This window comes from Lemur catta, unplaced genomic scaffold (genome assembly GCF_020740605.2).
Source record: "Lemur catta isolate mLemCat1 unplaced genomic scaffold, mLemCat1.pri scaffold_149_ctg1, whole genome shotgun sequence".
In the NCBI taxonomy this organism is placed as follows: domain Eukaryota; kingdom Metazoa; phylum Chordata; class Mammalia; order Primates; family Lemuridae; genus Lemur; species Lemur catta.
In genome coordinates, this window is record NW_025423772.1 from 1776 (window position 1) to 24679 (window position 22904).

The following is a 22904-nucleotide window of genomic DNA, read 5'->3' on the forward strand; positions in this document are numbered from 1 at the left end:
TTACCGTGAACGAATAGCCAACTGTTTAGATTCTCTTCTTCTGCATATGTGGATAGGGTCCAATTTTTCCTTTCCTAGGGTGGTAACGTGGTCATCTCCTTGGACAACTTTAGACTGTGTCCTGAATTCAGAGCCGGTCGGTCAGAAGTTCCGGAGGCCCGGACCTGCGGCAGGTGTGTGAGGGGCGACAGCCTCGGGGACTGAGCCTCCACATCTCCAATCTGACCCTCTCTCCAGGGGCCACGGGGCAGGGTCCGGGCCGGCCGGGGGCGGGAGCCGGGGCGGGCGCGGAGGGCGAAGGCCCCCCCCTCCCCTTCCCAGCCCAGGGGGGCGGGACAGAAAAAGAGGCAGAGCAAAAGCCTACGGCACCCGGGATTCCCAGGCGGTCTCCCATCCAAGTACTAACCGGGCCCGACCCTGCTTAGCTTCCGAGATCAGACGAGATCGGGCGGCGTTCAGGGTGGTCTGGCCGTAGACGACGGTGGCCGCCCCCCGGACGCCTCAAGAGGCCGAGCTGCTGGGACGCGTCCCTCCCTGCGCCGTCGGGTCCCTCCCGCCGCCCTGGCCCATCGCTAGCCCACCTGCCAGTATCGGGGTGGGGGTGGGGGGGCCAGGCGGGGCCTGACGGGTCTTGCGCGCGCACCCCCCCACCCCCACCCAAACCACGGGCGCACCACCGTCCCACACCCCGAGGAGCAGACCCACGGGCACGCGCGCAGGGACAGGCTTCCACGCGTGGGGGCGGAGGGCCAGAGCCGGAGAGTGCGGGAGATAGGGCCCTCCGCCGGCCCACGCGAGGGCACGGTGGGGAGGGGCTTTGGGGCGGGGCCGGCACGAGGAGGCAGGGCCGCGCCTGCCGCCGGTCCTTCACCCGGAGGTCCTGAAGGAAGACCTGCAGTGTCCCCCCCACCCCGCCACCCCACCCCCGTCTGGGGAGGACCGTTCTGCCCCGATTCCCCCTCAGGGCCTGCGTGTGGCAGCAGCCCCCGCGCGGGGGCGGGGGGCGGCGGGGCGGGCCAGAGCCCGCTATCCTGTGGCCCGGTGGGGTGGGGTTTTGGGGTTTGGGGTGGGTAGCCACGGGTCGGGGGGGCCGGTGGGTGGTTTGGGTTTGGCTGCGTGCGCTCCGTGTGCTGTTGTGCGTCCTCTCTGCCCGGGTGGCCGGAAACTCGCCCTGTGCGGCGCGCCGGTGTGTCTCTCGGGAGCCCCGGCGGTGGCGAGGAGCCCGCCCGGCGTGAGGCCCGGGCCCGAGGCCCGGGTGTGCGGCGGAGAGGAAGTGCACGGTCGGCCGGGGGTCCGGGGGCCCAGGACAAGGTTTGCCGCCGTGGGCTGTCCCGCGCCGGGTGTACGCGACGTCCCGGAGTGCGGGGCGGGGGGTGCCGGGTGTGGGGGAGAGGAGACCCAGCGGCACTCAGGGATCCCGCCGCCCGCCCCGGCCCGGTGTGGGGCCCAGGGCTGGGGCTCCGCTGCCGGCCGAACAGGAACGGAACGGCTGGGACGCTCTGCCGCTGCCGCCACCTGGCGGTGGTGTTGCAGCGGGGGAGAGGGGAGGACGCCCTGGGCGGGGGCAGCGGGCCGCGCCGGCGGGGGGGCGGGGGAGTGCCAGGGGCCGAGGGCGAAAGTGGAGGCGGGCACAGAACGCCGGGGCCCCCCCACCCCCGACCCCCTCGGCGGGCGGGACAAAAGAAGAGGCAAAAGCCTGCAGCACCTGGTATTCCCAGGCGGTCTCCCATCCAAGTACAAACCGGGCCCCCGACCCTGCTTAGCTTCCCAGATCAGACGAGATCGGGGACGTTCAGGGTGCTATGGCCCTAGACGGCGGCGGCTGTCCCCGGACGCCTCAAGAGGCCGAGCTGCCACGCGGCCCTCCCGGCCCAGCGCCCCACACCCGACCCCGCGCCCTCCTGCTGCCCAGTAGCCTTCAGAGCCTCGCTCTCTAGCTGCTACATACACACCAAACACTCAACACTTTGCCACAAACACATACACCAATGACAACAAAAATCAAACACTCAATACCACATCTATTCAAAGCACGGAGGACACAAACGGGAGGGCAATGTGTGACTTGTGAGATTCTACAGACGTCAGGAGCCCACATGAAGGCTCAGGGAAATATTCCAAAGGAGTGTGACGTGGCTCAGAGCTCCTTGGACATGAGCAGACTGGCTTCGGCGGACGGCAGCTCTTACGTTTTCACAGTGGAGCAGCCGGAACAGTAGAAAGTTCCTTCCTCGCCTTTCCTACTTCATGCAGTAGGAACCAGTCCACGGTTATATGGTGCATGGCTACGATTATTCTGTGGGATCCTGCAAAGAAGAAATGCTGTTGGTGTCTTTGGGGACTGGGAATTTGGGTGTGAGAGGAAGAGGTGAAATCGATCAAGTCATGTAAAAACAACTCTCGGTTCTCAGTTTGAACTTGGATTATCAGTGGAAACTCAATGTGTTTTCCTGTAATTTTTTTTTCTTTTCTTCCTTCCTTTATTTATTTATTTATTTATTTATTTATTTATTTTTAGTTTTTCCACGGAAAGTGCCGAGACATAGGTGCGAACTCAACAGTAGTGCATTTCAGCAGCATCTAGATCGTGGTCTCCGCCAACCATCGTTATTAAACGGTCCTAAGACTTACTGGAGACATAGGCTGACTTGAAGTCTGGGGCGGGAAACGGACGCTTCTTGTACTGGGAAGCGTGGATGCTATGATATCCAACAGGACGAGGGTCACGTCAAAAGACACAGGAACCAGAATGAGTAGACTCCCGTTTGCCAAACACAGGACGGTTTGATCGCCAGTAAGTATAATAATTGCAAGATATTGAAACACATTAGATACGTTTAAATCCGCGATGAAACCCCTCACAATGCGAAAGTAACTCGGGTCACTGCGGACAGCGGTAGGAAACAAAGGGAAATGGTGACAACCGGGGCTGCCCCCGACTAGTCGCGATGTATGGACACTCTTTCAAAAGACATCTCAACCCCTCACAAGGTAGGTACTGTATTTGGACTGGATCCAAAGAAACTGAAATGAGCGTGTGTGTCTCAGGGAAACGCAAACATTGAGTACTTGCTGTTATCTCTAATACGGTGAAATTTTTAGATGGAATAATGTGGCTGTGAGTACACTGAAAAATGGAAGAAAGCCTCTACCTTTGATAGAAACATATTGACTTTTTATCGATGGAGGGATATCATTAAGGGGATCATGAACTTAAGGTAGGAGGGGTATAAAGGAAACAAGATCTGGCCAGGGGTTGGTGATTTCTTGAGTCAGGGGAGTGAGAAAATATTCTACTATTCTTTCCGATTTTGTTTCTATTTCAAATTTCCCATCATGAAAAGTTTCCAAAGATACCATGAACAGGATCAAAAACAAGCTGCAAACAGGACAAGGTATCTGTAGCCCATATAATTGGCAAAATGTTACTGTTACAGAATATCTACGTTTTATATGCTTAATGCGCCTTTGGCCCTGTGTCCTCATTATTAGTCAAGGAAATACGGAATAAAAAATGAAGCCAGATATAGTTTCCAACTCACCAGATTGAGGAAACTTAAGAAACTGATCACTGTGTTGGCTTTGAGGAAAACTCTTGCACTCACCCTGCTGATATGGGAGGCGAAATTATAGAACCATTTGGAAAACAATGCAGCATAAATGGATATGAATAAACACTGGCATAATTCAGGAGCAAGCATATTCTCTGAGTAGCACGTACCAGAGAGAAGATAGGGCACATGTGACCAGGAAGCATCTAGGGTAATCCTCACGGGAGCCCCTTGTACACGGACCTAGTCAAAGATCGCATAAAGATACTTCGACTGATTCGTGCAGTGCCATTCTCTAGCAGCGCTGATGAACTGCAGCTTCCTGTGTAAGCAAGGAGTATTCTCCAAACAGAAGGTTTCCCCTGGCACACAAGTTACCCAGAAGGAATCCAGAATCGTTCCACATGTATTCTATAAACTGTGAAATTAACAAACTACCTCAATGAGATAGTCCTATAACAGAGAGCAAAAACTTTCAAAGGAAAAGCCAGGAAAAGGATGACAGTCGAGATGGGATTTGTTTGGGAGAAGCGTTTCTGTGGTTCCACGCCTTGAGGAAAAGATACACAGCGGCTTCCGACATATGCATCAACTCCCATTTTTATAAGGTGAGTGGTGGGGTTTTGGTACGGTTAATTCGATTTAATATAATAATCATACTGATAATCATGATCATTATTATCATTCTTTAACATACCCCTTTCCCAAATTAAAAGAAAAAGAGAAAGAAGCAGATAGTAAGTTTCTAGTTATACACCCTGCTTAAATTGGATTATTTATTAATTTGGGGGAAATGATTAGTTTGGGGACTCTGTGTCCGTCTATCGAGGACTACAGGATAGCCTCTCCATGGATTTGAGCCATCATGTACGTTTTTACTAAGTTTTCCATCGAAGTTGGCACCTTTGCCCCGTAGGTGCCGCGTAGATTTTCTGTGACTTTGAGTGTTATCCTTTTGAAAGATTGCATTCATTAGTGTGTATTGGCGAGGAAATAAGAAACATCGAAACTATCGATGGAATGTTGATTTCACCTAGAGCTATCTTGCTGGACTCCCCTAGGATTTCTACAGGTCTCCCGTGCATAGGGGAAAACATTCTATTTTGAGAACCGTAGGAGGTGAGGAAAATGAAGAAAGGTGATTTTCCTTTCCCACATATTATTAGTGTTTTCCTTGTTGTAGTACATTTTTGGAGCGTCTCTTGCAGGATCGAACGGAAGGATTTCCTATCAACACCCTGGTCTTGCTCGTGACTTTCCAAAGAATGTTTCTACTTCTTAAGCCTTCAGAATATTTTCTAAAGATTTAGACGTTTGAAAAGTGTCTCTAGATGTCTTCGCATCTGGATTCTTGAATTATGTTACCGTGAACGAATAGCCAACTGTTTAGATTCTCTTCTTCTGCATATGTGGATAGGGTCCAATTTTTCCTTTCCTAGGGTGGTAACGTGGTCATCTCCTTGGACAACTTTAGACTGTGTCCTGAATTCAGAGCCGGTCGGTCAGAAGTTCCGGAGGCCCGGACCTGCGGCAGGTGTGTGAGGGGCGACAGCCTCGGGGACTGAGCCTCCACATCTCCAATCTGACCCTCTCTCCAGGGGCCACGGGGCAGGGTCCGGGCCGGCCGGGGGCGGGAGCCGGGGCGGGCGCGGAGGGCGAAGGCCCCCCCCTCCCCTTCCCAGCCCAGGGGGGCGGGACAGAAAAAGAGGCAGAGCAAAAAGCCTACGGCACCCGGGATTCCCAGGCGGTCTCCCATCCAAGTACTAACCGGGCCCGACCCTGCTTAGCTTCCGAGATCAGACGAGATCGGGCGCGTTCAGGGTGGTCTGGCCGTAGACGACGGTGGCCGCCCCCCGGACGCCTCAAGAGGCCGAGCTGCTGGGACGCGTCCCTCCCTGCGCCGTCGGGTCCCTCCCGCCGCCCTGGCCCATCGCTAGCCCACCTGCCAGTATCGGGGTGGGGGTGGGGGGCCAGGCGGGGCCTGACGGGTCTTGCGCGCGCACCCCCCCCACCCCCACCCAAACCACGGGCGCACCACCGTCCCACACCCCGAGGAGCAGACCCACGGGCACGCGCGCAGGGACAGGCTTCCACGCGTGGGGGCGGAGGGCCAGAGCCGGAGAGTGCGGGAGATAGGGCCCTCCGCCGGCCCACGCGAGGGCACGGTGGGGAGGGGCTTTGGGGCGGGGCCGGCACGAGGAGGCAGGGCCGCGCCTGCCGCCGGTCCTTCACCCGGAGGTCCTGAAGGAAGACCTGCAGTGTCCCCCCCACCCCGCCACCCCACCCCCGTCTGGGGAGGACCGTTCTGCCCCGATTCCCCTCAGGGCCTGCGTGTGGCAGCAGCCCCCGCGCGGGGGCGGGGGGCGGCGGGGCGGGCCAGAGCCCGCTATCCTGTGGCCCGGTGGGGTGGGGTTTGGGGTGGGTAGCCACGGGTCGGGGGGCCGGTGGGTGGTTTGGGTTTGGCTGCGTGCGCTCCGTGTGCTGTTGTGCGTCCTCTCTGCCCGGGTGGCCGGAAACTCGCCCTGTGCGGCGCGCCGGTGTGTCTCTCGGGAGCCCCGGCGGTGGCGAGGAGCCCGCCCGGCGTGAGGCCCGGGCCCGAGGCCCGGGTGTGCGGCGGAGAGGAAGTGCACGGTCGGCCGGGGGTCCGGGGGGCCCAGGACAAGGTTTGCCGCCGTGGGCTGTCCCGCGCCGGGTGTACGCGACGTCCCGGAGTGCGGGGCGGGGGGTGCCGGGTGTGGGGGAGAGGAGACCCAGCGGCACTCAGGGATCCCGCCGCCCGCCCGGCCCGGTGTGGGGCCCAGGGCTGGGGCTCCGCTGCCGGCCGAACAGGAACGGAACGGCTGGGACGCTCTGCCGCTGCCGCCACCTGGCGGTGGTGTTGCAGCGGGGGAGAGGGGAGGACGCCCTGGGCGGGGGCAGCGGGCCGCGCCGGCGGGGGGGCGGGGGAGTGCCAGGGGCCGAGGGCGAAAGTGGAGGCGGGCACAGAACGCCGGGGCCCCCCCACCCCCGACCCCTCGGCGGGCGGGACAAAAGAAGAGGCAAAAGCCTGCAGCACCTGGTATTCCCAGGCGGTCTCCCATCCAAGTACAAACCGGGCCCCCGACCCTGCTTAGCTTCCCAGATCAGACGAGATCGGGGACGTTCAGGGTGCTATGGCCCTAGACGGCGGCGGCTGTCCCCGGACGCCTCAAGAGGCCGAGCTGCCACGCGGCCCTCCCGGCCCAGCGCCCCACACCCGACCCCGCGCCCTCCTGCTGCCCAGTAGCCTTCAGAGCCTCGCTCTCTAGCTGCTACATACACACCAAACACTCAACACTTTGCCACAAACACATACACCAATGACAACAAAAATCAAACACTCAATACCACATCTATTCAAAGCACGGAGGACACAAACGGGAGGGCAATGTGTGACTTGTGAGATTCTACAGACGTCAGGAGCCCACATGAAGGCTCAGGGAAATATTCCAAAGGAGTGTGACGTGGCTCAGAGCTCCTTGGACATGAGCAGACTGGCTTCGGCGGACGGCAGCTCTTACGTTTTCACAGTGGAGCAGCCGGAACAGTAGAAAGTTCCTTCCTCGCCTTTCCTACTTCATGCAGTAGGAACCAGTCCACGGTTATATGGTGCATGGCTACGATTATTCTGTGGGATCCTGCAAAGAAGAAATGCTGTTGGTGTCTTTGGGGACTGGGAATTTGGGTGTGAGAGGAAGAGGTGAAATCGATCAAGTCATGTAAAAACAACTCTCGGTTCTCAGTTTGAACTTGGATTATCAGTGGAAACTCAATGTGTTTTCCTGTAATTTTTTTTTCTTTTCTTCCTTTATTTATTTATTTATTTATTTATTTATTTATTTATTTATTTATTTATTTTTAGTTTTTCCACGGAAAGTGCCGAGACATAGGTGCGAACTCAACAGTAGTGCATTTCAGCAGCATCTAGATCGTGGTCTCCGCCAACCATCGTTATTAAACGGTCCTAAGACTTACTGGAGACATAGGCTGACTTGAAGTCTGGGGCGGGAAACGGACGCTTCTTGTACTGGGAAGCGTGGATGCTATGATATCCAACAGGACGAGGGTCACGTCAAAAGACACAGGAACCAGAATGAGTAGACTCCCGTTTGCCAAACACAGGACGGTTTGATCGCCAGTAAGTATAATAATTGCAAGATATTGAAACACATTAGATACGTTTAAATCCGCGATGAAACCCCTCACAATGCGAAAGTAACTCGGGTCACTGCGGACAGCGGTAGGAAACAAAGGGAAATGGTGACAACCGGGGCTGCCCCCGACTAGTCGCGATGTATGGACACTCTTTCAAAAGACATCTCAACCCCTCACAAGGTAGGTACTGTATTTGGACTGGATCCAAAGAAACTGAAATGAGCGTGTGTGTCTCAGGGAAACGCAAACATTGAGTACTTGCTGTTATCTCTAATACGGTGAAATTTTTAGATGGAATAATGTGGCTGTGAGTACACTGAAAAATGGAAGAAAGCCTCTACCTTTGATAGAAACATATTGACTTTTTATCGATGGAGGGATATCATTAAGGGGATCATGAACTTAAGGTAGGAGGGGTATAAAGGAAACAAGATCTGGCCAGGGGTTGGTGATTTCTTGAGTCAGGGGAGTGAGAAAATATTCTACTATTCTTTCCGATTTTGTTTCTATTTCAAATTTCCCATCATGAAAAGTTTCCAAAGATACCATGAACAGGATCAAAAACAAGCTGCAAACAGGACAAGGTATCTGTAGCCCATATAATTGGCAAAATGTTACTGTTACAGAATATCTACGTTTTATATGCTTAATGCGCCTTTGGCCCTGTGTCCTCATTATTAGTCAAGGAAATACGGAATAAAAAATGAAGCCAGATATAGTTTCCAACTCACCAGATTGAGGAAACTTAAGAAACTGATCACTGTGTTGGCTTTGAGGAAAACTCTTGCACTCACCCTGCTGATATGGGAGGCGAAATTATAGAACCATTTGGAAAACAATGCAGCATAAATGGATATGAATAAACACTGGCATAATTCAGGAGCAAGCATATTCTCTGAGTAGCACGTACCAGAGAGAAGATAGGGCACATGTGACCAGGAAGCATCTAGGGTAATCCTCACGGGAGCCCCTTGTACACGGACCTAGTCAAAGATCGCATAAAGATACTTCGACTGATTCGTGCAGTGCCATTCTCTAGCAGCGCTGATGAACTGCAGCTTCCTGTGTAAGCAAGGAGTATTCTCCAAACAGAAGGTTTCCCCTGGCACACAAGTTACCCAGAAGGAATCCAGAATCGTTCCACATGTATTCTATAAACTGTGAAATTAACAAACTACCTCAATGAGATAGTCCTATAACAGAGAGCAAAAACTTTCAAAGGAAAAGCCAGGAAAAGGATGACAGTCGAGATGGGATTTGTTTGGGAGAAGCGTTTCTGTGGTTCCACGCCTTGAGGAAAAGATACACAGCGGCTTCCGACATATGCATCAACTCCCATTTTTATAAGGTGAGTGGTGGGGTTTTGGTACGGTTAATTCGATTTAATATAATAATCATACTGATAATCATGATCATTATTATCATTCTTTAACATACCCCTTTCCCAAATTAAAAGAAAAAGAGAAAGAAGCAGATAGTAAGTTTCTAGTTATACACCCTGCTTAAATTGGATTATTTATTAATTTGGGGGAAATGATTAGTTTGGGGACTCTGTGTCCGTCTATCGAGGACTACAGGATAGCCTCTCCATGGATTTGAGCCATCATGTACGTTTTTACTAAGTTTCCCATCGAAGTTGGCACCTTTGCCCCGTAGGTGCCGCGTAGATTTTCTGTGACTTTGAGTGTTATCCTTTTGAAAGATTGCATTCATTAGTGTGTATTGGCGAGGAAATAAGAAACATCGAAACTATCGATGGAATGTTGATTTCACCTAGAGCTATCTTGCTGGACTCCCCTAGGATTTCTACAGGTCTCCCGTGCATAGGGGAAAACATTCTATTTTGAGAACCGTAGGAGGTGAGGAAAATGAAGAAAGGTGATTTTCCTTTCCCACATATTATTAGTGTTTTCCCTTGTTGTAGTACATTTTTGGAGCGTCTCTTGCAGGATCGAACGGAAGGATTTCCTATCAACACCCTGGTCTTGCTCGTGACTTTCCAAAGAATGTTTCTACTTCTTAAGCCTTCAGAATATTTTCTAAAGATTTAGACGTTTGAAAAGTGTCTCTAGATGTCTTCGCATCTGGATTCTTGAATTATGTTACCGTGAACGAATAGCCAACTGTTTAGATTCTCTTCTTCTGCATATGTGGATAGGGTCCAATTTTTCCTTTCCTAGGGTGGTAACGTGGTCATCTCCTTGGACAACTTTAGACTGTGTCCTGAATTCAGAGCCGGTCGGTCAGAAGTTCCGGAGGCCCGGACCTGCGGCAGGTGTGTGAGGGGCGACAGCCTCGGGGACTGAGCCTCCACATCTCCAATCTGACCCTCTCTCCAGGGGCCACGGGGCAGGGTCCGGGCCGGCCGGGGGCGGGAGCCGGGGCGGGCGCGGAGGGCGAAGGCCCCCCCCTCCCCTTCCCAGCCCAGGGGGGCGGGACAGAAAAAGAGGCAGAGCAAAAAGCCTACGGCACCCGGGATTCCCAGGCGGTCTCCCATCCAAGTACTAACCGGGCCCGACCCTGCTTAGCTTCCGAGATCAGACGAGATCGGGCGCGTTCAGGGTGGTCTGGCCGTAGACGACGGTGGCCGCCCCCCGGACGCCTCAAGAGGCCGAGCTGCTGGGACGCGTCCCTCCCTGCGCCGTCGGGTCCCTCCCGCCGCCCTGGCCCATCGCTAGCCCACCTGCCAGTATCGGGGTGGGGGTGGGGGGCCAGGCGGGGCCTGACGGGTCTTGCGCGCGCACCCCCCCACCCCCACCCAAACCACGGGCGCACCACCGTCCCACACCCCGAGGAGCAGACCCACGGGCACGCGCGCAGGGACAGGCTTCCACGCGTGGGGGCGGAGGGCCAGAGCCGGAGAGTGCGGGAGATAGGGCCCTCCGCCGGCCCACGCGAGGGCACGGTGGGGAGGGGCTTTGGGGCGGGGCCGGCACGAGGAGGCAGGGCCGCGCCTGCCGCCGGTCCTTCACCCGGAGGTCCTGAAGGAAGACCTGCAGTGTCCCCCCCACCCCGCCACCCCACCCCCGTCTGGGGAGGACCGTTCTGCCCCGATTCCCCTCAGGGCCTGCGTGTGGCAGCAGCCCCCGCGCGGGGGCGGGGGGCGGCGGGGCGGGCCAGAGCCCGCTATCCTGTGGCCCGGTGGGGTGGGGTTTGGGGTGGGTAGCCACGGGTCGGGGGGCCGGTGGGTGGTTTGGGTTTGGCTGCGTGCGCTCCGTGTGCTGTTGTGCGTCCTCTCTGCCCGGGTGGCCGGAAACTCGCCCTGTGCGGCGCGCCGGTGTGTCTCTCGGGAGCCCCGGCGGTGGCGAGGAGCCCGCCCGGCGTGAGGCCCGGGCCCGAGGCCCGGGTGTGCGGCGGAGAGGAAGTGCACGGTCGGCCGGGGGTCCGGGGGCCCAGGACAAGGTTTGCCGCCGTGGGCTGTCCCGCGCCGGGTGTACGCGACGTCCCGGAGTGCGGGGCGGGGGGTGCCGGGTGTGGGGGAGAGGAGACCCAGCGGCACTCAGGGATCCCGCCGCCCGCCCGGCCCGGTGTGGGGCCCAGGGCTGGGGCTCCGCTGCCGGCCGAACAGGAACGGAACGGCTGGGACGCTCTGCCGCTGCCGCCACCTGGCGGTGGTGTTGCAGCGGGAGAGAGGGGAGGACGCCCTGGGCGGGGGCAGCGGGCCGCGCCGGCGGGGGGGCGGGGGAGTGCCAGGGGCCGAGGGCGAAAGTGGAGGCGGGCACAGAACGCCGGGGCCCCCCCACCCCCGACCCCTCGGCGGGCGGGACAAAAGAAGAGGCAAAAGCCTGCAGCACCTGGTATTCCCAGGCGGTCTCCCATCCAAGTACAAACCGGGCCCCCGACCCTGCTTAGCTTCCCAGATCAGACGAGATCGGGGACGTTCAGGGTGCTATGGCCCTAGACGGCGGCGGCTGTCCCCGGACGCCTCAAGAGGCCGAGCTGCCACGCGGCCCTCCCGGCCCAGCGCCCCACACCCGACCCCGCGCCCTCCTGCTGCCCAGTAGCCTTCAGAGCCTCGCTCTCTAGCTGCTACATACACACCAAACACTCAACACTTTGCCACAAACACATACACCAATGACAACAAAAATCAAACACTCAATAGCACATCTATTCAAAGCACGGAGGACACAAACGGGAGGGCAATGTGTGACTTGTGAGATTCTACAGACGTCAGGAGCCCACATGAAGGCTCAGGGAAATATTCCAAAGGAGTGTGACGTGGCTCAGAGCTCCTTGGACATGAGCAGACTGGCTTCGGCGGACGGCAGCTCTTACGTTTTCACAGTGGAGCAGCCGGAACAGTAGAAAGTTCCTTCCTCGCCTTTCCTACTTCATGCAGTAGGAACCAGTCCACGGTTATATGGTGCATGGCTACGATTATTCTGTGGGATCCTGCAAAGAAGAAATGCTGTTGTTGTCTTTGGGGACTGGGAATTTGGGTGTGAGAGGAAGAGGTGAAATCGATCAAGTCATGTAAAAACAACTCTCGGTTCTCAGTTTGAACTTGGATTATCAGTGGAAACTCAATGTGTTTTCCTGTAATTTTTTTTTTCTTTTCTTCCTTTATTTATTTATTTATTTATTTATTTATTTATTTATTTTTAGTTTTTCCACGGAAAGTGCCGAGACATAGGTGCGAACTCAACAGTAGTGCATTTCAGCAGCATCTAGATCGTGGTCTCCGCCAACCATCGTTATTAAACGGTCCTAAGACTTACTGGAGACATAGGCTGACTTGAAGTCTGGGGCGGGAAACGGACGCTTCTTGTACTGGGAAGCGTGGATGCTATGATATCCAACAGGACGAGGGTCACGTCAAAAGACACAGGAACCAGAATGAGTAGACTCCCGTTTGCCAAACACAGGACGGTTTGATCGCCAGTAAGTATAATAATTGCAAGATATTGAAACACATTAGATACGTTTAAATCCGCGATGAAACCCCTCACAATGCGAAAGTAACTCGGGTCACTGCGGACAGCGGTAGGAAACAAAGGGAAATGGTGACAACCGGGGCTGCCCCCGACTAGTCGCGATGTATGGACACTCTTTCAAAAGACATCTCAACCCCTCACAAGGTAGGTACTGTATTTGGACTGGATCCAAAGAAACTGAAATGAGCGTGTGTGTCTCAGGGAAACGCAAACATTGAGTACTTGCTGTTATCTCTAATACGGTGAAATTTTTAGATGGAATAATGTGGCTGTGAGTACACTGAAAAATGGAAGAAAGCCTCTACCTTTGATAGAAACATATTGACTTTTTATCGATGGAGGGATATCATTAAGGGGATCATGAACTTAAGGTAGGAGGGGTATAAAGGAAACAAGATCTGGCCAGGGGTTGGTGATTTCTTGAGTCAGGGGAGTGAGAAAATATTCTACTATTCTTTCCGATTTTGTTTCTATTTCAAATTTCCCATCATGAAAAGTTTCCAAAGATACCATGAACAGGATCAAAAACAAGCTGCAAACAGGACAAGGTATCTGTAGCCCATATAATTGGCAAAATGTTACTGTTACAGAATATCTACGTTTTATATGCTTAATGCGCCTTTGGCCCTGTGTCCTCATTATTAGTCAAGGAAATACGGAATAAAAAATGAAGCCAGATATAGTTTCCAACTCACCAGATTGAGGAAACTTAAGAAACTGATCACTGTGTTGGCTTTGAGGAAAACTCTTGCACTCACCCTGCTGATATGGGAGGCGAAATTATAGAACCATTTGGAAAACAATGCAGCATAAATGGATATGAATAAACACTGGCATAATTCAGGAGCAAGCATATTCTCTGAGTAGCACGTACCAGAGAGAAGATAGGGCACATGTGACCAGGAAGCATCTAGGGTAATCCTCACGGGAGCCCCTTGTACACGGACCTAGTCAAAGATCGCATAAAGATACTTCGACTGATTCGTGCAGTGCCATTCTCTAGCAGCGCTGATGAACTGCAGCTTCCTGTGTAAGCAAGGAGTATTCTCCAAACAGAAGGTTTCCCCTGGCACACAAGTTACCCAGAAGGAATCCAGAATCGTTCCACATGTATTCTATAAACTGTGAAATTAACAAACTACCTCAATGAGATAGTCCTATAACAGAGAGCAAAAACTTTCAAAGGAAAAGCCAGGAAAAGGATGACAGTCGAGATGGGATTTGTTTGGGAGAAGCGTTTCTGTGGTTCCACGCCTTGAGGAAAAGATACACAGCGGCTTCCGACATATGCATCAACTCCCATTTTTATAAGGTGAGTGGTGGGGTTTTGGTACGGTTAATTCGATTTAATATAATAATCATACTGATAATCATGATCATTATTATCATTCTTTAACATACCCCTTTCCCAAATTAAAAGAAAAAGAGAAAGAAGCAGATAGTAAGTTTCTAGTTATACACCCTGCTTAAATTGGATTATTTATTAATTTGGGGGAAATGATTAGTTTGGGGACTCTGTGTCCGTCTATCGAGGACTACAGGATAGCCTCTCCATGGATTTGAGCCATCATGTACGTTTTTACTAAGTTTTCCATCGAAGTTGGCACCTTTGCCCCGTAGGTGCCGCGTAGATTTTCTGTGACTTTGAGTGTTATCCTTTTGAAAGATTGCATTCATTAGTGTGTATTGGCGAGGAAATAAGAAACATCGAAACTATCGATGGAATGTTGATTTCACCTAGAGCTATCTTGCTGGACTCCCCTAGGATTTCTACAGGTCTCCCGTGCATAGGGGAAAACATTCTATTTTGAGAACCGTAGGAGGTGAGGAAAATGAAGAAAGGTGATTTTCCTTTCCCACATATTATTAGTGTTTTCCCTTGTTGTAGTACATTTTTGGAGCGTCTCTTGCAGGATCGAACGGAAGGATTTCCTATCAACACCCTGGTCTTGCTCGTGACTTTCCAAAGAATGTTTCTACTTCTTAAGCCTTCAGAATATTTTCTAAAGATTTAGACGTTTGAAAAGTGTCTCTAGATGTCTTCGCATCTGGATTCTTGAATTATGTTACCGTGAACGAATAGCCAACTGTTTAGATTCTCTTCTTCTGCATATGTGGATAGGGTCCAATTTTTCCTTTCCTAGGGTGGTAACGTGGTCATCTCCTTGGACAACTTTAGACTGTGTCCTGAATTCAGAGCCGGTCGGTCAGAAGTTCCGGAGGCCCGGACCTGCGGCAGGTGTGTGAGGGGCGACAGCCTCGGGGACTGAGCCTCCACATCTCCAATCTGACCCTCTCTCCAGGGGCCACGGGGCAGGGTCCGGGCCGGCCGGGGGCGGGAGCCGGGGCGGGCGCGGAGGGCGAAGGCCCCCCCCTCCCCTTCCCAGCCCAGGGGGGCGGGACAGAAAAAGAGGCAGAGCAAAAAGCCTACGGCACCCGGGATTCCCAGGCGGTCTCCCATCCAAGTACTAACCGGGCCCGACCCTGCTTAGCTTCCGAGATCAGACGAGATCGGGCGCGTTCAGGGTGGTCTGGCCGTAGACGACGGTGGCCGCCCCCCGGACGCCTCAAGAGGCCGAGCTGCTGGGACGCGTCCCTCCCTGCGCCGTCGGGTCCCTCCCGCCGCCCTGGCCCATCGCTAGCCCACCTGCCAGTATCGGGGTGGGGGTGGGGGGCCAGGCGGGGCCTGACGGGTCTTGCGCGCGCACCCCCCCACCCCCACCCAAACCACGGGCGCACCACCGTCCCACACCCCGAGGAGCAGACCCACGGGCACGCGCGCAGGGACAGGCTTCCACGCGTGGGGGCGGAGGGCCAGAGCCGGAGAGTGCGGGAGATAGGGCCCTCCGCCGGCCCACGCGAGGGCACGGTGGGGAGGGGCTTTGGGGCGGGGCCGGCACGAGGAGGCAGGGCCGCGCCTGCCGCCGGTCCTTCACCCGGAGGTCCTGAAGGAAGACCTGCAGTGTCCCCCCCACCCCGCCACCCCACCCCCGTCTGGGGAGGACCGTTCTGCCCCGATTCCCCTCAGGGCCTGCGTGTGGCAGCAGCCCCCGCGCGGGGGCGGGGGGCGGCGGGGCGGGCCAGAGCCCGCTATCCTGTGGCCCGGTGGGGTGGGGTTTGGGGTGGGTAGCCACGGGTCGGGGGGCCGGTGGGTGGTTTGGGTTTGGCTGCGTGCGCTCCGTGTGCTGTTGTGCGTCCTCTCTGCCCGGGTGGCCGGAAACTCGCCCTGTGCGGCGCGCCGGTGTGTCTCTCGGGAGCCCCGGCGGTGGCGAGGAGCCCGCCCGGCGTGAGGCCCGGGCCCGAGGCCCGGGTGTGCGGCGGAGAGGAAGTGCACGGTCGGCCGGGGGTCCGGGGGCCCAGGACAAGGTTTGCCGCCGTGGGCTGTCCCGCGCCGGGTGTACGCGACGTCCCGGAGTGCGGGGCGGGGGGTGCCGGGTGTGGGGGAGAGGAGACCCAGCGGCACTCAGGGATCCCGCCGCCCGCCCGGCCCGGTGTGGGGCCCAGGGCTGGGGCTCCGCTGCCGGCCGAACAGGAACGGAACGGCTGGGACGCTCTGCCGCTGCCGCCACCTGGCGGTGGTGTTGCAGCGGGGGAGAGGGGAGGACGCCCTGGGCGGGGGCAGCGGGCCGCGCCGGCGGGGGGGGCGGGGGAGTGCCAGGGGCCGAGGGCGAAAGTGGAGGCGGGCACAGAACGCCGGGGCCCCCCCACCCCCGACCCCTCGGCGGGCGGGACAAAAGAAGAGGCAAAAGCCTGCAGCACCTGGTATTCCCAGGCGGTCTCCCATCCAAGTACAAACCGGGCCCCCGACCCTGCTTAGCTTCCCAGATCAGACGAGATCGGGGACGTTCAGGGTGCTATGGCCCTAGACGGCGGCGGCTGTCCCCGGACGCCTCAAGAGGCCGAGCTGCCACGCGGCCCTCCCGGCCCAGCGCCCCACACCCGACCCCGCGCCCTCCTGCTGCCCAGTAGCCTTCAGAGCCTCGCTCTCTAGCTGCTACATACACACCAAACACTCAACACTTTGCCACAAACACATACACCAATGACAACAAAAATCAAACACTCAATACCACATCTATTCAAAGCACGGAGGACACAAACGGGAGGGCAATGTGTGACTTGTGAGATTCTACAGACGTCAGGAGCCCACATGAAGGCTCAGGGAAATATTCCAAAGGAGTGTGACGTGGCTCAGAGCTCCTTGGACATGAGCAGACTGGCTTCGGCGGACGGCAGCTCTTACGTTTTCACAGTGGAGCAGCCGGAACAGTAGAAAGTTCCTTCCTCGCCTTTCCTACTTCATGCAGTAGGAACCAGTCCACGGTTATATGGTGCATGGCTACGATTATTCTGTGGGATCCTGCAAAGAAGAAATGCTGTTGGTGTCTTTGGGGACTGGGAATTTGGGTGTGAGAGGAAGAGGTGAAATCGATCAAGTCATGTAAAAACAACTCTCGGTTCTCAGTTTGAACTTGGATTATCAGTGGAAACTCAATGTGTTTTCCTGTAATTTTTTTTTTCTTTTCTTCCTTTATTTATTTATTTATTTATTTATTTATTTATTTATTTATTTTTAGTTTTTCCACGGAAAGTGCCGAGACATAGGTGCGAACTCAACAGTAGTGCATTTCAGCAGCATCTAGATCGTGGTCTCCGCCAACCATCGTTATTAAACGGTCCTAAGACTTACTGGAGACATAGGCTGACTTGAAGTCTGGGGCGGGAAACGGACGCTTCTTGTACTGGGAAGCGTGGATGCTATGATATCCAACAGGACGAGGGTCACGTCAAAAGACACAGGAACCAGAATGAGTAGACTCCCGTTTGCCAAACACAGGACGGTTTGATCGCCAGTAAGTATAATAATTGCAAGATATTGAAACACATTAGATACGTTTAAATCCGCGATGAAACCCCTCACAATGCGAAAGTAACTCGGGTCACTGCGGACAGCGGTAGGAAACAAAGGGAAATGGTGACAACCGGGGCTGCCCCCGACTAGTCGCGATGTATGGACACTCTTTCAAAAGACATCTCAACCCCTCACAAGGTAGGTACTGTATTTGGACTGGATCCAAAGAAACTGAAATGAGCGTGTGTGTCTCAGGGAAACGCAAACATTGAGTACTTGCTGTTATCTCTAATACGGTGAAATTTTTAGATGGAATAATGTGGCTGTGAGTACACTGAAAAATGGAAGAAAGCCTCTACCTTTGATAGAAACATATTGACTTTTTATCGATGGAGGGATATCATTAAGGGGATCATGAACTTAAGGTAGGAGGGGTATAAAGGAAACAAGATCTGGCCAGGGGTTGGTGATTTCTTGAGTCAGGGGAGTGAGAAAATATTCTACTATTCTGTCCGATTTTGTTTCTATTTCAAATTTCCCATCATGAAAAGTTTCCAAAGATACCATGAACAGGATCAAAAACAAGCTGCAAACAGGACAAGGTATCTGTAGCCCATATAATTGGCAAAATGTTACTGTTACAGAATATCTACGTTTTATATGCTTAATGCGCCTTTGGCCCTGTGTCCTCATTATTAGTCAAGGAAATACGGAATAAAAAATGAAGCCAGATATAGTTTCCAACTCACCAGATTGAGGAAACTTAAGAAACTGATCACTGTGTTGGCTTTGAGGAAAACTCTTGCACTCACCCTGCTGATATGGGAGGCGAAATTATAGAACCATTTGGAAAACAATGCAGCATAAATGGATATGAATAAACACTGGCATAATTCAGGAGCAAGCATATTCTCTGAGTAGCACGTACCAGAGAGAAGATAGGGCACATGTGACCAGGAAGCATCTAGGGTAATCCTCACGGGAGCCCCTTGTACACGGACCTAGTCAAAGATCGCATAAAGATACTTCGACTGATTCGTGCAGTGCCATTCTCTAGCAGCGCTGATGAACTGCAGCTTCCTGTGTAAGCAAGGAGTATTCTCCAAACAGAAGGTTTCCCCTGGCACACAAGTTACCCAGAAGGAATCCAGAATCGTTCCACATGTATTCTATAAACTGTGAAATTAACAAACTACCTCAATGAGATAGTCCTATAACAGAGAGCAAAAACTTTCAAAGGAAAAGCCAGGAAAAGGATGACAGTCGAGATGGGATTTGTTTGGGAGAAGCGTTTCTGTGGTTCCACGCCTTGAGGAAAAGATACACAGCGGCTTCCGACATATGCATCAACTCCCATTTTTATAAGGTGAGTGGTGGGGTTTTGGTACGGTTAATTCGATTTAATATAATAATCATACTGATAATCATGATCATTATTATCATTCTTTAACATACCCCTTTCCCAAATTAAAAGAAAAAGAGAAAGAAGCAGATAGTAAGTTTCTAGTTATACACCCTGCTTAAATTGGATTATTTATTAATTTGGGGGAAATGATTAGTTTGGGGACTCTGTGTCCGTCTATCGAGGACTACAGGATAGCCTCTCCATGGATTTGAGCCATCATGTACGTTTTTACTAAGTTTTCCATCGAAGTTGGCACCTTTGCCCCGTAGGTGCCGCGTAGATTTTCTGTGACTTTGAGTGTTATCCTTTTGAAAGATTGCATTCATTAGTGTGTATTGGCGAGGAAATAAGAAACATCGAAACTATCGATGGAATGTTGATTTCACCTAGAGCTATCTTGCTGGACTCCCCTAGGATTTCTACAGGTCTCCCGTGCATAGGGGAAAACATTCTATTTTGAGAACCGTAGGAGGTGAGGAAAATGAAGAAAGGTGATTTTCCTTTCCCACATATTATTAGTGTTTTCCCTTGTTGTAGTACATTTTTGGAGCGTCTCTTGCAGGATCGAACGGAAGGATTTCCTATCAACACCCTGGTCTTGCTCGTGACTTTCCAAAGAATGTTTCTACTTCTTAAGCCTTCAGAATATTTTCTAAAGATTTAGACGTTTGAAAAGTGTGTCTCTAGATGTCTTCGCATCTGGATTCTTGAATTATGTTACCGTGAACGAATAGCCAACTGTTTAGATTCTCTTCTTCTGCATATGTGGATAGGGTCCAATTTTTCCTTTCCTAGGGTGGTAACGTGGTCATCTCCTTGGACAACTTTAGACTGTGTCCTGAATTCAGAGCCGGTCGGTCAGAAGTTCCGGAGGCCCGGACCTGCGGCAGGTGTGTGAGGGGCGACAGCCTCGGGGACTGAGCCTCCACATCTCCAATCTGACCCTCTCTCCAGGGGCCACGGGGCAGGGTCCGGGCCGGCCGGGGGCGGGAGCCGGGGCGGGCGCGGAGGGCGAAGGCCCCCCCCTCCCCTTCCCAGCCCAGGGGGGCGGGACAGAAAAAGAGGCAGAGCAAAAAGCCTACGGCACCCGGGATTCCCAGGCGGTCTCCCATCCAAGTACTAACCGGGCCCGACCCTGCTTAGCTTCCGAGATCAGACGAGATCGGGCGCGTTCAGGGTGGTCTGGCCGTAGACGACGGTGGCCGCCCCCCGGACGCCTCAAGAGGCCGAGCTGCTGGGACGCGTCCCTCCCTGCGCCGTCGGGTCCCTCCCGCCGCCCTGGCCCATCGCTAGCCCACCTGCCAGTATCGGGGTGGGGGTGGGGGGCCAGGCGGGGCCTGACGGGTCTTGCGCGCGCACCCCCCCCACCCCCACCCAAACCACGGGCGCACCACCGTCCCACACCCCGAGGAGCAGACCCACGGGCACGCGCGCAGGGACAGGCTTCCACGCGTGGGGGCGGAGGGCCAGAGCCGGAGAGTGCGGGAGATAGGGCCCTCCGCCGGCCCACGCGAGGGCACGGTGGGGAGGGGCTTTGGGGCGGGGCCGGCACGAGGAGGCAGGGCCGCGCCTGCCGCCGGTCCTTCACCCGGAGGTCCTGAAGGAAGACCTGCAGTGTCCCCCCCACCCCGCCACCCCACCCCCGTCTGGGGAGGACCGTTCTGCCCCGATTCCCCTCAGGGCCTGCGTGTGGCAGCAGCCCCCGCGCGGGGGCGGGGGGCGGCGGGGCGGGCCAGAGCCCGCTATCCTGTGGCCCGGTGGGGTGGGGTTTGGGGTGGGTAGCCACGGGTCGGGGGGCCGGTGGGTGGTTTGGGTTTGGCTGCGTGCGCTCCGTGTGCTGTTGTGCGTCCTCTCTGCCCGGGTGGCCGGAAACTCGCCCTGTGCGGCGCGCCGTGTGTCTCTCGGGAGCCCCGGCGGTGGCGAGGAGCCCGCCCGGCGTGAGGCCCGGGCCCGAGGCCCGGGTGTGCGGCGGAGAGGAAGTGCACGGTCGGCCGGGGGTCCGGGGGCCCAGGACAAGGTTTGCCGCCGTGGGCTGTCCCGCGCCGGGTGTACGCGACGTCCCGGAGTGCGGGGCGGGGGGTGCCGGGTGTGGGGGAGAGGAGACCCAGCGGCACTCAGGGATCCCGCCGCCCGCCCGGCCCGGTGTGGGGCCCAGGGCTGGGGCTCCGCTGCCGGCCGAACAGGAACGGAACGGCTGGGACGCTCTGCCGCTGCCGCCACCTGGCGGTGGTGTTGCAGCGGGGGAGAGGGGAGGACGCCCTGGGCGGGGGCAGCGGGCCGCGCCGGCGGGGGGGCGGGGGAGTGCCAGGGGCCGAGGGCGAAAGTGGAGGCGGGCACAGAACGCCGGGGCCCCCCCCACCCCCGACCCCTCGGCGGGCGGGACAAAAGAAGAGGCAAAAGCCTGCAGCACCTGGTATTCCCAGGCGGTCTCCCATCCAAGTACAAACCGGGCCCCCGACCCTGCTTAGCTTCCCAGATCAGACGAGATCGGGGACGTTCAGGGTGCTATGGCCCTAGACGGCGGCGGCTGTCCCCGGACGCCTCAAGAGGCCGAGCTGCCACGCGGCCCTCCCGGCCCAGCGCCCCACACCCGACCCCGCGCCCTCCTGCTGCCCAGTAGCCTTCAGAGCCTCGCTCTCTAGCTGCTACATACACACCAAACACTCAACACTTTGCCACAAACACATACACCAATGACAACAAAAATCAAACACTCAATACCACATCTATTCAAAGCACGGAGGACACAAACGGGAGGGCAATGTGTGACTTGTGAGATTCTACAGACGTCAGGAGCCCACATGAAGGCTCAGGGAAATATTCCAAAGGAGTGTGACGTGGCTCAGAGCTCCTTGGACATGAGCAGACTGGCTTCGGCGGACGGCAGCTCTTACGTTTTCACAGTGGAGCAGCCGGAACAGTAGAAAGTTCCTTCCTCGCCTTTCCTACTTCATGCAGTAGGAACCAGTCCACGGTTATATGGTGCATGGCTACGATTATTCTGTGGGATCCTGCAAAGAAGAAATGCTGTTGGTGTCTTTGGGGACTGGGAATTTGGGTGTGAGAGGAAGAGGTGAAATCGATCAAGTCATGTAAAAACAACTCTCGGTTCTCAGTTTGAACTTGGATTATCAGTGGAAACTCAATGTGTTTTCCTGTAATTTTTTTTTTCTTTTCTTCCTTTATTTATTTATTTATTTATTTATTTATTTATTTATTTATTTTTAGTTTTTCCACGGAAAGTGCCGAGACATAGGTGCGAACTCAACAGTAGTGCATTTCAGCAGCATCTAGATCGTGGTCTCCGCCAACCATCGTTATTAAACGGTCCTAAGACTTACTGGAGACATAGGCTGACTTGAAGTCTGGGGCGGGAAACGGACGCTTCTTGTACTGGGAAGCGTGGATGCTATGATATCCAACAGGACGAGGGTCACGTCAAAAGACACAGGAACCAGAATGAGTAGACTCCCGTTTGCCAAACACAGGACGGTTTGATCGCCAGTAAGTATAATAATTGCAAGATATTGAAACACATTAGATACGTTTAAATCCGCGATGAAACCCCTCACAATGCGAAAGTAACTCGGGTCACTGCGGACAGCGGTAGGAAACAAAGGGAAATGGTGACAACCGGGGCTGCCCCCGACTAGTCGCGATGTATGGACACTCTTTCAAAAGACATCTCAACCCCTCACAAGGTAGGTACTGTATTTGGACTGGATCCAAAGAAACTGAAATGAGCGTGTGTGTCTCAGGGAAACGCAAACATTGAGTACTTGCTGTTATCTCTAATACGGTGAAATTTTTAGATGGAATAATGTGGCTGTGAGTACACTGAAAAATGGAAGAAAGCCTCTACCTTTGATAGAAACATATTGACTTTTTATCGATGGAGGGATATCATTAAGGGGATCATGAACTTAAGGTAGGAGGGGTATAAAGGAAACAAGATCTGGCCAGGGGTTGGTGATTTCTTGAGTCAG

General features: G+C 54.7%; 5 non-coding genes and 5 pseudogenes across 5 annotated transcripts; all 10 read right to left on the minus strand.

Moving 5' to 3' along the window:
• Nucleotides 1-357: 357 nt before the first annotated feature.
• On the minus strand, nucleotides 358-477 carry LOC123629406. Its single transcript, XR_006732053.1, has one exon. It is a non-coding gene; the product is annotated as a 5S ribosomal RNA (ribosomal RNA).
• Nucleotides 478-1693: 1216 nt separating this feature from the next.
• LOC123629408 lies at nucleotides 1694-1814 on the minus strand (annotated as a pseudogene).
• Nucleotides 1815-5270: 3456 nt separating this feature from the next.
• Nucleotides 5271-5389, minus strand: LOC123629396. Its single transcript, XR_006732044.1, has one exon. It is a non-coding gene; the product is annotated as a 5S ribosomal RNA (ribosomal RNA).
• A 1205-nt stretch (nucleotides 5390-6594) lies between these two features.
• LOC123629410 lies at nucleotides 6595-6715 on the minus strand (annotated as a pseudogene).
• Nucleotides 6716-10184: 3469 nt separating this feature from the next.
• On the minus strand, nucleotides 10185-10303 carry LOC123629409. Its single transcript, XR_006732054.1, has one exon. It is a non-coding gene; the product is annotated as a 5S ribosomal RNA (ribosomal RNA).
• Nucleotides 10304-11506: 1203 nt separating this feature from the next.
• Nucleotides 11507-11627, minus strand: LOC123629411 (annotated as a pseudogene).
• Nucleotides 11628-15085: 3458 nt separating this feature from the next.
• On the minus strand, nucleotides 15086-15204 carry LOC123629421. The gene has a single exon (XR_006732055.1). It is a non-coding gene; the product is annotated as a 5S ribosomal RNA (ribosomal RNA).
• A 1204-nt stretch (nucleotides 15205-16408) lies between these two features.
• On the minus strand, nucleotides 16409-16529 carry LOC123629412 (annotated as a pseudogene).
• Nucleotides 16530-19993: 3464 nt separating this feature from the next.
• On the minus strand, nucleotides 19994-20112 carry LOC123629425. The gene has a single exon (XR_006732057.1). It is a non-coding gene; the product is annotated as a 5S ribosomal RNA (ribosomal RNA).
• Nucleotides 20113-21316: 1204 nt separating this feature from the next.
• LOC123629413 lies at nucleotides 21317-21437 on the minus strand (annotated as a pseudogene).
• Nucleotides 21438-22904: the final 1467 nt, after the last annotated feature.